The sequence below is a fragment of the Mesoplodon bidens genome, assembly GCF_964165515.1.
Source record: "Mesoplodon bidens genome assembly, chromosome: 3".
Lineage (NCBI taxonomy): Eukaryota > Metazoa > Chordata > Mammalia > Artiodactyla > Ziphiidae > Mesoplodon > Mesoplodon bidens.
In genome coordinates this window covers 2,301,201-2,313,428 of record NC_138178.1, presented here as the reverse complement: position 1 = coordinate 2,313,428, position 12,228 = coordinate 2,301,201, and the positions used below count along the sequence as shown (strand labels likewise).

Below are 12,228 nucleotides of genomic sequence, written 5' to 3'. Positions count from 1 at the left end.
GCAAAACCTCCTCTATATCCTGGCTTCTCCCTTGCCTCTTTGGAACAGTCCCTCAGAGCTTGCTGAGAGGCTCTATCTCAGACTCAACTCCTCAGTAAGTCCGCCGATTAAAACCTAATTCTAAATAGGTTGGGCGTGTTTTCAGTCAATAATATTAATGTTAATTTCTGGATTTTGATAACTATACTCTGGTCATGTAAGATGTTCACATTTAGAGAAGCTGAGTGAAGGACATTATGAAAAATCTTTGTACTATTTTTGCAACGTTTCGTATGTCTGAAATTATTTAGAAATGAAAAGTTAAAGACATAGTGAGTTAAAGGAAGAAAAATGAGTCACAGAAAGTGACAGGAGCCTGGTGATGTGGCAGCTTGAGCAGGCACAGGGCTTTGTAGGCAACGTCAGAGATTTGAGTCTTCACCCCAAGAGGAAAGGAAGACATTGAGGGATTGTAAGTGGTGGAGAGAGGGATGAGATTTGCGTTTTCCAGCGATCACACTGGCTGCGGCGAGGAAAATGGGTTCCGTTCAAGGCAGGCTGGAATACATGTGGGGAGGTCAGAAACAGGTCCTTGCAAGACAGCAGGGGAGAGGATGCCGCAGGCTTGGTCTAGGGTGATGACAGCGAGAACGGATGAACACGAGGAGACTCTCGAGATATTGAGGAAGTAAAAACATAGAGTGATGTGGGCGTGGACAAGGACCAGGTGGTGGGAGTCCAGGATGAGTATCCATGTCTGGCTTGCCCGAAGAGAAACAGAGAAGCTATTCACCAAGAGAGAGCACACACTGCGAAAAGAAGCGATGTGTGAGTTGAGCCTTGGATACTCTGAGTTTGAGGTCCCTCTTATGGACCCGGATGGTGATGCCAGAACAGGCATTTGGAGGTTAGGGGAATGAAACTCAGGGGTAAAGTCTGAGGTGGAGATAACAACTGGTCGTTGAAGCCACTTGTCCCAGAATCGTGGGGGAGAGACATTTAAACAAAGTAGTTATGATTTATTCTAGAGTGTAAAACAATTGGGGTATAAATAAAGATCTGTGTGAGCAGAAAGAGAAGTAGCTGCTAATGTCGGTGAGTGAGTACGGCTTTATTAGAGGAGGTGCTACAGAGATGAGCTTAGAAGGATGGACAGGAGTTTGTTACACTGATGTAGAGGAATCTTTGGGCAATCTGCATGAATATTCCTGTTTCTTTAACTAGTAGGGGTCCAGCCCCACAGGTCCAGCTAACAGAAAGTGGCTGTTGGTCAGCTACCTGGGCTCGACAAGTGGAAAGAAGGCGGTGCGTTTGCAGTTGCCCAGCTGGTCTTTCTTTGCTCTTTTCCCTAACTGGGCATATTCTGAACTCCATCCATAGCGCATGCACACTCCAGAATTCTCCTCCTTCCCCTCTTCTGCAATGCCCCTCCTGTCAAAAGTCCCCAAACCCTACCTACAGGGCACTACAGACCATTTCCAAGGTAACGGTTCTTTCAAAAATTACTTGTTGGCTCATGTGTTAACGGTTGGGTAATGACTGACTTAGGGGCATTTCCATTTTAATGAGGATTGAAGCATTCCCGGTGGAACCAGTCTTAAACTGCGGAACAACAGCATTGTAGCAGGAATTGCAGGTTCCAAAGGGCTTTTCTTCAGGGCCTCACAGGAAGTACCCATATTCCAAATGACCCCGTGTCATTCAGGACTATTTTCCACCTCCCCACACAGAGACATACACTGTCCTCCCATCAATGACTTGGCCTGAGGTCACAGTGGTTAGCAGAGGGGTTCGGAGGGAGGACACCTGTCTGACGATCGCATATCAGAATCTCTGGTGATTCTGAGAAACTGCCCAGGGGATTCTGAGTTGCTCAGAGGAAGGAAGGACTTCTTTCTTCCCTCTTCCCCCAAGCTTGTGAACCACTTTCAAAAACCTGTAATTCCTCTTCCCAGGGTCAGACTAACGGAATTCGTATCTCTAGGTTGGTTCAATTACCCTGCAGGGTCACCTGTGATCTTGGCTAGCTTCTGTCTGAGCCCTTGTTCTTAGGGGAAGCCGTTTCTTGGGTAGCATTTCCAACCATACACGCTTTTCTTGAATTTCTTCTGGTAGTTTCCCGAGTACTGCCGGAGAGCACATACCCTTTGCCCAGTGCTTTCGCTGATGACTAAAAAAAACAAAAAAACAAGGACTCATTTTAGCAGAAAGTCATGTTAAAACAATTTATTAAACTAGCAAAAGGAGAAGTTAGCAATTGAAATGACAATAAACAGTACCATTTACAGGAACATAAAAACCTCAGAATGCTTAGGGACAGATTTAGCAAAACAGACACAACACCTGACAGTGAAAACTATACAATGTTTCAGGGAGAAATGAAGGAGACCTGAATAAATGGAGTGAAATACTATGTCCCTGCATTGGAAGATACTGGTTTCATATCAGTTCTTTCCAAATTGACCTATAGAATAAAGGCACTCGCAATAAAAATCCCAGCAGGTTTTAAAAATATGTAACTTGACAAGCTGATTCTACAATTTATATAGAAGCGCAAAAGATCTGTAATAGCTAAAACAGTTTTGAAATAAAAGAGCAAAGTTGGAGGACTTACACAGTTGTCCCTTGGTATCCTTGGAGGACTGGTTCCAGGACACCCCATGGATACCAGATACCAAAACCCATGGATGCTCAAGTCCCTTTTATAAAATGGTATAATATTTGCATATAATCCATTCACATCCTCCCATACACTTTAACACTTCTCTATATTACTTATAATACCTAACACAATGTAACTGCTATGTAAATAGTTGCCCGTGCATAGCAAATTCAAGTTTTGCTTTTGGGAACCTTCTGGAGTTTTGGATTTTTTTAAAGAATATTTTCAGTCTGCGGTTTGTTGAATCAGAGGATGTGGAACCCATGGATACAGAGGGCTGATGGTACTACTTAATTTCAAGACTTAACATAAAGCTATAGAAATCAAGATAATGTGGTATTGGTGTATGAACAGATATACAGATGGAAGAAACAGAATAGAATTCAGAAATAGGCCCACACATACACAGACAATTGATTTTTGACAAAGATGCCAAGGCAATTTAATGGGGAAATGATAGTCTTTTCAGGGCACTGGTCATATAGTCATATATATGTATTGGCAATACAAACGACAAAGTCCTTGTTTCAGAATATTTAAGAGCTCTTAGAACTTAATAATAAGAAACAACTCAATAAAAAATGATCAAAAAATTTGAAGAGACACTTAATACAAGAATGGCCAGTTGGCACATGAGAAGACGCTTAATGTCATTAGTTATAGAGAAATGCAAGTGAAAAGCACAAAAGAAACCACTGCACACCCATTAGAATGTCCAAAATTAAAGAGACACCAAGTCCATAGCCAGTGTTGGCAAGGATGTAAAGCAATGGAACTCATACACTGCTGGTGGGAAAGCAAAACTCTGCAACCACTGTGGAAAGCACATTGGCAGTTTCTTCTAGAGATACACTTTAAAGGATCCACCCAGAAATTCTATTCCTAATATTTATCCAAGAGAAATGAAAACATATGTCCACAGAAAGATGTGTAGACACATGTTCAGAGAAGCTTAATTCATAACAGCCCCAAAGTGGAAACAACCCTAATTTCATCCACAGGTGAATAGATCAACAGATGGAGGTCTAGTGACACAAGAAAATGCTAGTCAGCCATAAAAACAAGAACACACTGTACCCAGTGACACGGATTGTTCTCAGAAATGTTATGCTGAGAAAAAATAGCCTGACACAGCAAAGAGTGTGCCCTGTATGATTTCATTTATATGAAATTCCAGAAAAGACAGATCTAATCTATAGTGACAGAAAGCAGATCAGTGGTTGCCTGGAGCTGGGGTGGAAGGATTGAGAGAGAAGCACTGCAAAGGAATTTTCTGGGGTGTAGCCCGCGATCTCTATCTTGACTGTTCTGGTGGTTACCTGAGTGTACAAACTTGTCAGAACCCATCACAATGTACACTTTGAAGTCGGTGCATTTTATTGAATTAAAATCATACCTCAATCAAGTTGATTTGAAAGAAAAAGCATTTAGTGAGTAGAAAAGACTATGCTATACAAATGTCAAGTTGAGAGAAGGCTACATACAGACAGAGAGTCAGAATTCCTGGGAGACCCCAGTCTGCAAGACGCACTCACTTTCTGGGAGACGCTGGTCCTTCTCAGAGCTGCCCCATGGGCTTGGCGTGGGAGCTGGCTGATGTTCATGGCCACCTTGAGACCCTTGCACACGCTGGGCCATGGGAGGGGCTGGGAGTTCTGTTTCAGCCCTTGCTGGAGGACCTTGCCTGCTCTTGTCAGCTCTGCTGCCTGCTTCCACCTGCAGCCACCTTTCCCAGGACTCCCGGCATGTGCAGAAGCTCGCGCCTGCCTACCCAGCTTTCCACCTGAGGCCCAAGTCTTCTCAGAGTTCACAGAGGCAGGCGACACAAGCCTTCTGCCTTCATTTGCCCTTTTTTGCTCTTGTCCTCACTGCTTTTTCTTTCTCAGCCCCCAAATCACACCCTATTTCTGTTGGACTCTCCTAGCATCTCTCTCCCTCCTCAGTTCTTAGTTCCCACACCCTGATTTCATGTCTCAATATCATGGTGACACAGCCTGTGAGAAGATTCAGGAGTTGCCGTCTGATTTCAGAGGGACCTAAGGGCTCAGGAAAGGATGGATGGCCCCAAAGGAGCCAGCAGCCACCAACACGACGCCTGTCATACGGAGACTTCAGTGAAAGCTTCCTCCAAGGAATGGCAGTTGGCCATTTATCCAGAAATAGCCTGTTGAAGATGAATACACTTTTTTCTCTTATTTATTTATGTTTTTATTTTATATTGGAGTATAGTTGATTAACAATGCTGTGTCTGTTTCAGGTGTACACACTACTACATATAAAATAGAGAACAAACAAGGACGTACTGTGTAGCGCAGGGGACTCTGCTCAATATTGTAATAACTTAGATGGAAAACAACTTGAAAATGAATACAGTTTTGATTGTTCTTTATTTCTAAGAGTAGAGTACAAACTCCTTGGCTTTGCCCACCAGGCCATCACAATGCGGTCTTGGCAGATTCCTGGGAACCCGGCCCTAGCTTGTCCTCACCCGCCACCCCATCCCACTTGGTAACACTTCAAGCCTCAGCAGAAAAGTGAGCGTGAGTCCCTCCTTGCCCCCCTCTCTACCTGTCTCTGTTACGGCATCTATCACAGAGTCCCGTGGGGACTCATCTGCCTGGGCCTCTCACCACAGAAACATCCAACAGGGCAGGTAAGCTTTTGTGACCCCCAAGCCTAGCACTGCTTCTAACCCATAGTAAGTGCTCGAATCTTTATATCGTGGTGCTCAGTGCTGTAAGAGACACAAAAACTGCCTAAGGCTTAGTTTGCATCTCCTGGAGATCGCAGGCCAGAAGGCAACTGAACATGCAGGCAGCTGCAATCCAAGGGAAACTGCCGGGTAAGTGCTTCGTTAAATGTCGGGCAGGACAAAGCAGCAAGGAAGAAGGTTTCAAGTCAAACTGTTGGCACCGATGTTTGAATTTACTTAATTATAAGGGCTAATTTTTTTTTTTTTGCAGTTTCTTTGCTTATTTATCTCTGCATTTCTTTTTTTTAAATTTTTAAAATTTTTTTTATTTTATTAGTTTCTGCTTTATAACAAAGTGAATCAGTCATACATATACATCTGTTCCCACATCCCTTCCCTCATGCATCTCCCTCCCTCCCACCCTCCCCATCCCATCCCTCCAGGCGGTCACAAAGCACCGAGCTGATCTCCCTGTGCTCTGCGGCTGCTTCCCACTATCTATCTACCTTACGTTTGGTAGTGTATATATGTCCATGCCTCTCTTTCGCTTTGTCACAGCTTACACTTTCCCCTCCCCATATCCTCAAGTCCATTCTCAAGTAGGTCTGTGTCTTTATTCCCGTTTTACCCCTAGGTTCTTCATGACCTTTTTTTTTTTTTTTTTAAATTCCGTATATGTGTGTTAGCATACGGTATTTGTCTTTCTCTTTCTGACTTACTTCACTCTGTATGACAGACTCTAGGTCTATCCACCTCATTACAAATAGCTCAGTTTCGTTTCTTTTTATGGCTGAGTAATATTCCATTGTATATATGTGCCACATCTTCTTTATCCATTCATCCGATGATGGACACTTAGGTTGTTTCCAGCTCCGGGCTATTGTGAATAGAGCTGCAATGAACATTTTGGTACATGTCTCTTTTTGAATTATGGTTTTCTCAGGGTATATGCCTAGTAGTGGGATTGCTGGGTCATATGGTAGTTCTATTTGTAGTTTTTTAAGGAACCTCCATACTGTTCTCCATAGTGGCTGTACCAATTCACATTCCCACCAGCAGTGCAAGAGGGTTCCCTTTTCTCCACACCCTCTCCAGCATTTATTGTTTCTAGATTTCTTAATGATGGCCATTCTGACTGGTGTGAGATGATATCTCATTGTAGTTTTGATTTGCACTTCTCTAATGATTAATGATGTTGAGCATTCTTTCATGTGTTTGTTGGCAGTCTGTATATCTTCTTTGGAGAAATGCCTATTTAAGCCTTCTGCCCATTTTTGGATTGGGTTGTTTGTTTTTTTGCTATTGAGCTGCATGAGCTGTTTATAAATTTTGGAGATTAATCCTTTGTCAGTTGCTTCATTTGCAAATATTTTCTCCCATTCTGAGGGTTGTCTTTTGGTCTTGTTTATGGTTTCCTTTGCTGTGCAAAAGCTTTGAAGTTTCATTAGGTCCCATGTGTTTATCTTTGTTTTTATTTCCATTTCTCTAGGAGGTGGGTCCAAAAGGATCTTGCTGTGATTGATGTCACAGAGTGTTCTGCCTATGTTTTCCTCTAAGAGTTTGATAGTTTCTGGCCTTACATTTAGGTCTTTAATCCATTTTGAGCTTATTTTTGTGTATGGTGTTAGGGAATGATCTAATCTCAAACTTTTACATGTCCCTGTCCAGTTTTCCCAGCACCACTTATTGAAGAGGCTGTCCTTTCTCCACTGTACATTCCTGCCTCCTTTATCAAAGATAAGTTGGCCATATGTGCGTGGGTTTATCTCTGGGCTTTCTATCCTGATCCACTGATCTATCTTTCTGTTTTTATGCCAGTACCAGACTGTCTTAATTACTGTAGCTTTGTAGTATAGTCTGAAGTCAGGGGGCCTGATTCCTCCAGCTCCGTTTTTCGTTCTCAAGATTGCTTTGGCTATTCGGGGCCTTTTGTTTTTCCAAACAAATTTTGAAATTTTTTGTTCTAGTTCTGTGAAAAATGCCAGTGGTAGTTTGATAGGGATTGCATTGAATCTGTAGATTGCTTTGGGTAGTAGAGTCATTTTCACAATATTGATTCTTCCAATCCAGGAGCATGGTATATCTCTCCATCTATTTGTATCATCTTTAATTTCTTTCATCAGTGTCTTATAATTTTCTGCATACAGGTCTTTTGTCTCCTTAGGTAGGTTTATTCCTAGATATTTTATTCTTTTTGTTGTGATGGTAAATGGGAGTGTTTTCTTGATTTCATTTTCAGATTTTTCATCATTAGGGTACAGGAATGCCAGAGATTTCTGTACATTAATTTTGTATCCTGCTACTTTACCAAATTCATTGATTAGCTCTAGTAGTTTTTCGGTAGCATCTTTAGGATTTATAAGGGCTAATTTTCAGTGAGTGGTTTCTCTGCGCCACAGACCAGCTATGTGTTTACATGATGGATCAGTTTCCTGTGGCTGCCCAAACAAAGCACCAGAAACGGGGTGGCTGGAAACCACAGAAATTTATTCTCTTCCAGTTCTGAAGGCTGGAAGTCCAAAATCAAGGGGTCGGCAGGGCCGTGCTCCCTCTGAAAGCTCTAGGGGAGAATCCTGCCTTTTTGCCTCTTCTAGCTTCTGGCGGTTGCTGACAGTCCTTGATGTTCCTTGGCTTGTGGCTGCTTCACTCCAATATCTGCCTCTGGTCTTCTTCCCCATGTGTGCATATATCTGTGTGTTCTCTCCTTTTCTTATAAGGAGGAGGAGATGGATTTAGGGCCCACCCTAACCTAGTATGACCTCATCTTAACTGATCACACCTGCCAAGGCTGACTTTCCAAAGAAGTTAACATTCTGAGGTTCCAGGTGGATGTGAATCAAGGGGGCGCTATTTAATCCACTTTACATGCCTGATCTCCTTTAACTGTGACCATGAACGTATGAGGTAAACGTTATTACAATCCTCATTTGATACATGAAGACATGGAGGTGTCTAGAGCTTAAATGGCGGCCCGAGGGAACATTCCAGAAACACTAGGAATTCTGGTGTCAGAGCATTTTATCACACTGTGATCCTCCACTCTTAAGACTTAACGAAGTTTTAAAATCGTAAAATATATCATTCATTTAAAATAGTGTATGTAAAATGAATGTACATATTAGCGAATATTAATAAAATGAATACCCACGTACCCATCACTCAGCTTACAAAGTAGGACACTACTGGTGCCTTAGAAGCACAATCCTGTTTTATCCCCTCCACCCACAGTGTGAATCTGAGATCACCCCCTAATAAACATTCTGCATGCTGACATGCTGACGTCCATCTCTGAGTCAGCTCCCCAGGGACCCCGCCTCTGAGGACTGGCACCAGCAATGGTCTAAGAAAGCGCACTTTCAGATGGGATTTTGGAGATCAACATCCCACCAGCTGGGGACGATAAAGATTCCATCCCTGTTGGCTGGTGAGTCATGAAGAGCTCTGTGAATTTAGAAACGTAGTCTGGTCTCTCTGTGTCTGGGGAAAGAAATCTTCTTTGAGATACTGAATACTGGGGGGAAGAAGTGGGTAGGACATCAAGCCCACAGTGGGCTGTTCTGTCAGTGGTTTCCACCTGAGGCTGGGGGCTCATGGAGGGGAAGGAATTCCAGGATGGGGGACTCACCTCCCACAGCCCCAAGTCAACTCTGATCCCTCCCCCATTCACTCCACTGTCGGCAGCTGGGATGGAGGTGGACAGCGGGGAAAGTAGGCAGGAAGGCTGTTAGAACTAGAAGAGGAGCTTTTCCAAAGGCACGGATGCCCCTTTCCTGGCTGGGAAGCATGATCATCACCATCTCGCTTTATCAACTGGCCCTTCTCTTGAATTGGAAAAATCACCTAGGTAACATATTACTTATGTAAGTACTGTAGAATACTTATCACTTAAAGTGTTATTATTATTATTATTATCATCATTTATTTATTTATTTATTTTTGGCTGTGTTGGGTCTTTGTTTCTGAGTGCAGGCTTTCTCTAGTTGTGGCAAGCGGGGGCTACTCTTTGCTGTGGTGCGCGGGTTTCTCATTGTGGTGGCTTCTCTTGTTGCGGAGCACGGGCTCTAGGCACACGGGCTTCAGTAGTTGTGGCACGTGGGCTTCAGTAGTTGTGGCTTGTGGGCTCAGTAGCTGCGGCTCGCGGGCTCTAGAGCGCAGGCTCAGTAGTTGTGGCGCACGGGCTTAGTTGCTCCATGGCATGTGGGATCTTCCCGGACCAGGGCTCGAACCCGTGTCCCCTGCAATGGCAGGCGGATTCTTAACCACCGTGCCACCAGGGAAGCCCTTATTATTATTATTTTAAATCCTCTGAAAAGGCAAACATTAACCACCATCTCAGAAATATAATAATTTCAGTGGTAAACAGAGGACATTTTTGTTTCATTTTATCTTTTTTATTAAGGTATAATTGACATACAACATGATATTAGTTTCAGGTATATGACATAATGGTTCTATATTTGGAGATATCATAAAATGATTACCACACTAAGTCTAGTGAAGTAGACTCTAGTTAAGCAGAGAACATTTTTTCATGTGCGATTCAGTTATACATACATATATATGTATATATTCTTTTTCATCTTCTTTTCCATTGTGGTTTACTACAGGATATTGAATCCAGTTCCCTGTGCTATACCGTAGGACCTTGTTGTTTATCTCTTTTATGTATAGTAGTTTGTAGAGAACACTGTTGAAGTGTAGAATTAAGGTAAAGGTGTTTTCTCTTGCTAGAGTTGTTTCTGAAGAGGTCTTGGCGCAAACTCCTGCAGTGTGTCGAACCCCATCGTCACACTGTGTACTGTGGATCCAGGCCATGCCAGAGGGCGAATGCTGACTCACAAAGGGAAACCAAGAGAACTGCCAGCCTCTGCTGTATCAGATCAAGTCAGCTGTGAACATGCTTTTCCTCAGTCCCGCGCGCCCAGGACCCGGAGGCTCAGGCAGCTAGTGAGGCTTCTTCTCTGCGTGTCAGTCAGAGGAAGGGCACAGGGACACCTCGCAGCCTGACCTCCACCACCACTGAGTCACATTCACTCAACACGTGAAAATCCAATGGAAATAATAAATGGGTGATGGAACCTTTTACAAGAAATAGAAAATCTAGCAGGACTTTTGAGGATGGTAGGAAAACAAGCTCTCGGATAACGTGGTTTATGTTCCTTTCCCTTTTGTTTTTGTTGCAGTTTTCTTTTTTCTGCCTTAGGAGGCATTTGTGATTTGTACGGTCTGTAGAAAAGAGGAGCATGGAAATTCTAAATATGTTCCAGGAATTTTCAGTGTCACTATTTCTGAAAAACGGAAGCCAGTTTTTAAAAATGGTAAATGGTGCTCAAGTCACATTCTGCTTTAAAAGTCTGTAACAAATACAGACGAATTAAAAAGAAAAAAAAGATAAATGCAGTACATGCATTAAAAAATTTCAAATAGTTGAGAAGGATATAAAAGATGAAAATAAATTTTTCTTTTATGCCTCCTCTACCTAAAGATAGCCATTATTAACAATTTCTTATATATCCTTCCAGAGTTTTCCATGCATACACAACATTGAAAAAAACATTTAAAAATTTGTATATAATATTATGACACCCTTTTTGAATAATTATTTATTATATATTTAATAATATATTGGCATGCTTCATTTCAACACATACAGATTTACTTTATTATTTTTAATAGCTACATAGTATTCTTTCTGTAAATGTGCTTTATAAAGCAGTCCCTTATTCATGGACATTTAAGTTATCTTCAGATTTTTTAAAATATTACAATATTGCAGTGAATATTCTTTATTCATATATTTTTGTACACGCACAAATATATCCATAGGGTAAATTCCTAAAAGCCAAGTCAAAGGGTTTGTACATAAAATTTTTTACAGATATTACCATGGTCTCCATAGAGGCCTTTATATCTGACCATCAATCAATGAAGGGAGTTTCCCTAAATCCTCGCCTATCCTAGGTTTTATAAAACTTTTAAGTCTTTGCCAACTGATATGGAAAAAAAAATGTCTTCTTTGTTTCAATTTGCATTTCTCCCATAAGTGTCTCCATTTCAATTTTTAGCAAAAAGAAGACAAAACATGCTGTGCTCAGTGGTTTGCAACTGCAGAAAGAGCGATTTGTGACCAGCAATATTTTGCGTCCCTTGACCTAATCATGTCCGCTCTCCAGATATTTTCACGAAGCAGGTAGCTTTTGAGAAAATCCAAAAAAGGTACAGTCGGAGATGGTTTATTTATAAACGAGTCTGTTGGTGAGGAAACACTGATGCCGATGTCCAGGCACAGTTCCGATTCTGCAGCTCTGCAGCCACCTGCAGGGCTGCGGGTCGCAGGGATGCTGTCGACAGCTGGAATGCTCTGCGGTCCAGCACTGACCTGGCCTCGGCACCTGAGCAGAGCCAGGCTTGCTGGAGGCACGCACTCCTAAAGCAGCCCTTTGTTTTCACTTCTGGGGAGCTGGCAGGGGAGCAGCTGTTTAGAACTTCATAAATAAGGCATGGATTAACTCGGCTGGTTTTCTTTGTCTCACTGCCCCTGCCCCTGTAGTGACCCTACTGGGTGTCACAGCAGGTACAGAATGAACAGATCCAGGGCAGGGGACCTGTCCATCTGCGCACAGATTTCCAGCTGCTCACCACCCGCCTTGGTCATCTTTGGATGCCACGCTTGCTTCCTTTGTGACACGGATTGCCACACGACCGACTTGTTCACCTACATGACTCCAGCTGTATCTGGATGGTTTAAACGTGGCCCATCAGTTCGGGCAGCAGGGAATAGGCACGTTCTAGGTGCTGCACGGATCCTGGCCCAAGGGCAGCCAAGTGGCCGACTCTTCCTTCCCAGATGCTTTTTCTTGGGCCACATGGAAAAGTCACCATATGGCACAGTGGT

At 42.8% G+C, this 12,228-nt stretch overlaps 2 long non-coding RNA genes across 3 annotated transcripts in view; one reads left to right on the top strand and one right to left on the bottom strand.

Moving 5' to 3' along the window:
• The window catches only part of LOC308614538, a 69,498-nt gene that overhangs the window by 11,023 nt on the left and 46,247 nt on the right, over positions 1–12,228 (bottom strand). Inside the window, exon 5 of one of the 2 annotated variants that reach the window (XR_014015410.1) lies at positions 1,991–2,149. This is a non-coding gene — a long non-coding RNA (uncharacterized lncRNA). Of the gene's footprint in view, positions 1–1,977; positions 2,150–12,228 lie in introns of both variants that reach the window. The other variant, XR_014015411.1, reaches the window with a different exon arrangement.
• LOC308614215 lies at positions 8,678–10,903 on the top strand. Its single transcript, XR_014015366.1, has 3 exons — positions 8,678–8,757; positions 9,015–9,193; positions 10,065–10,903. It is a non-coding gene; the product is annotated as an uncharacterized lncRNA (long non-coding RNA).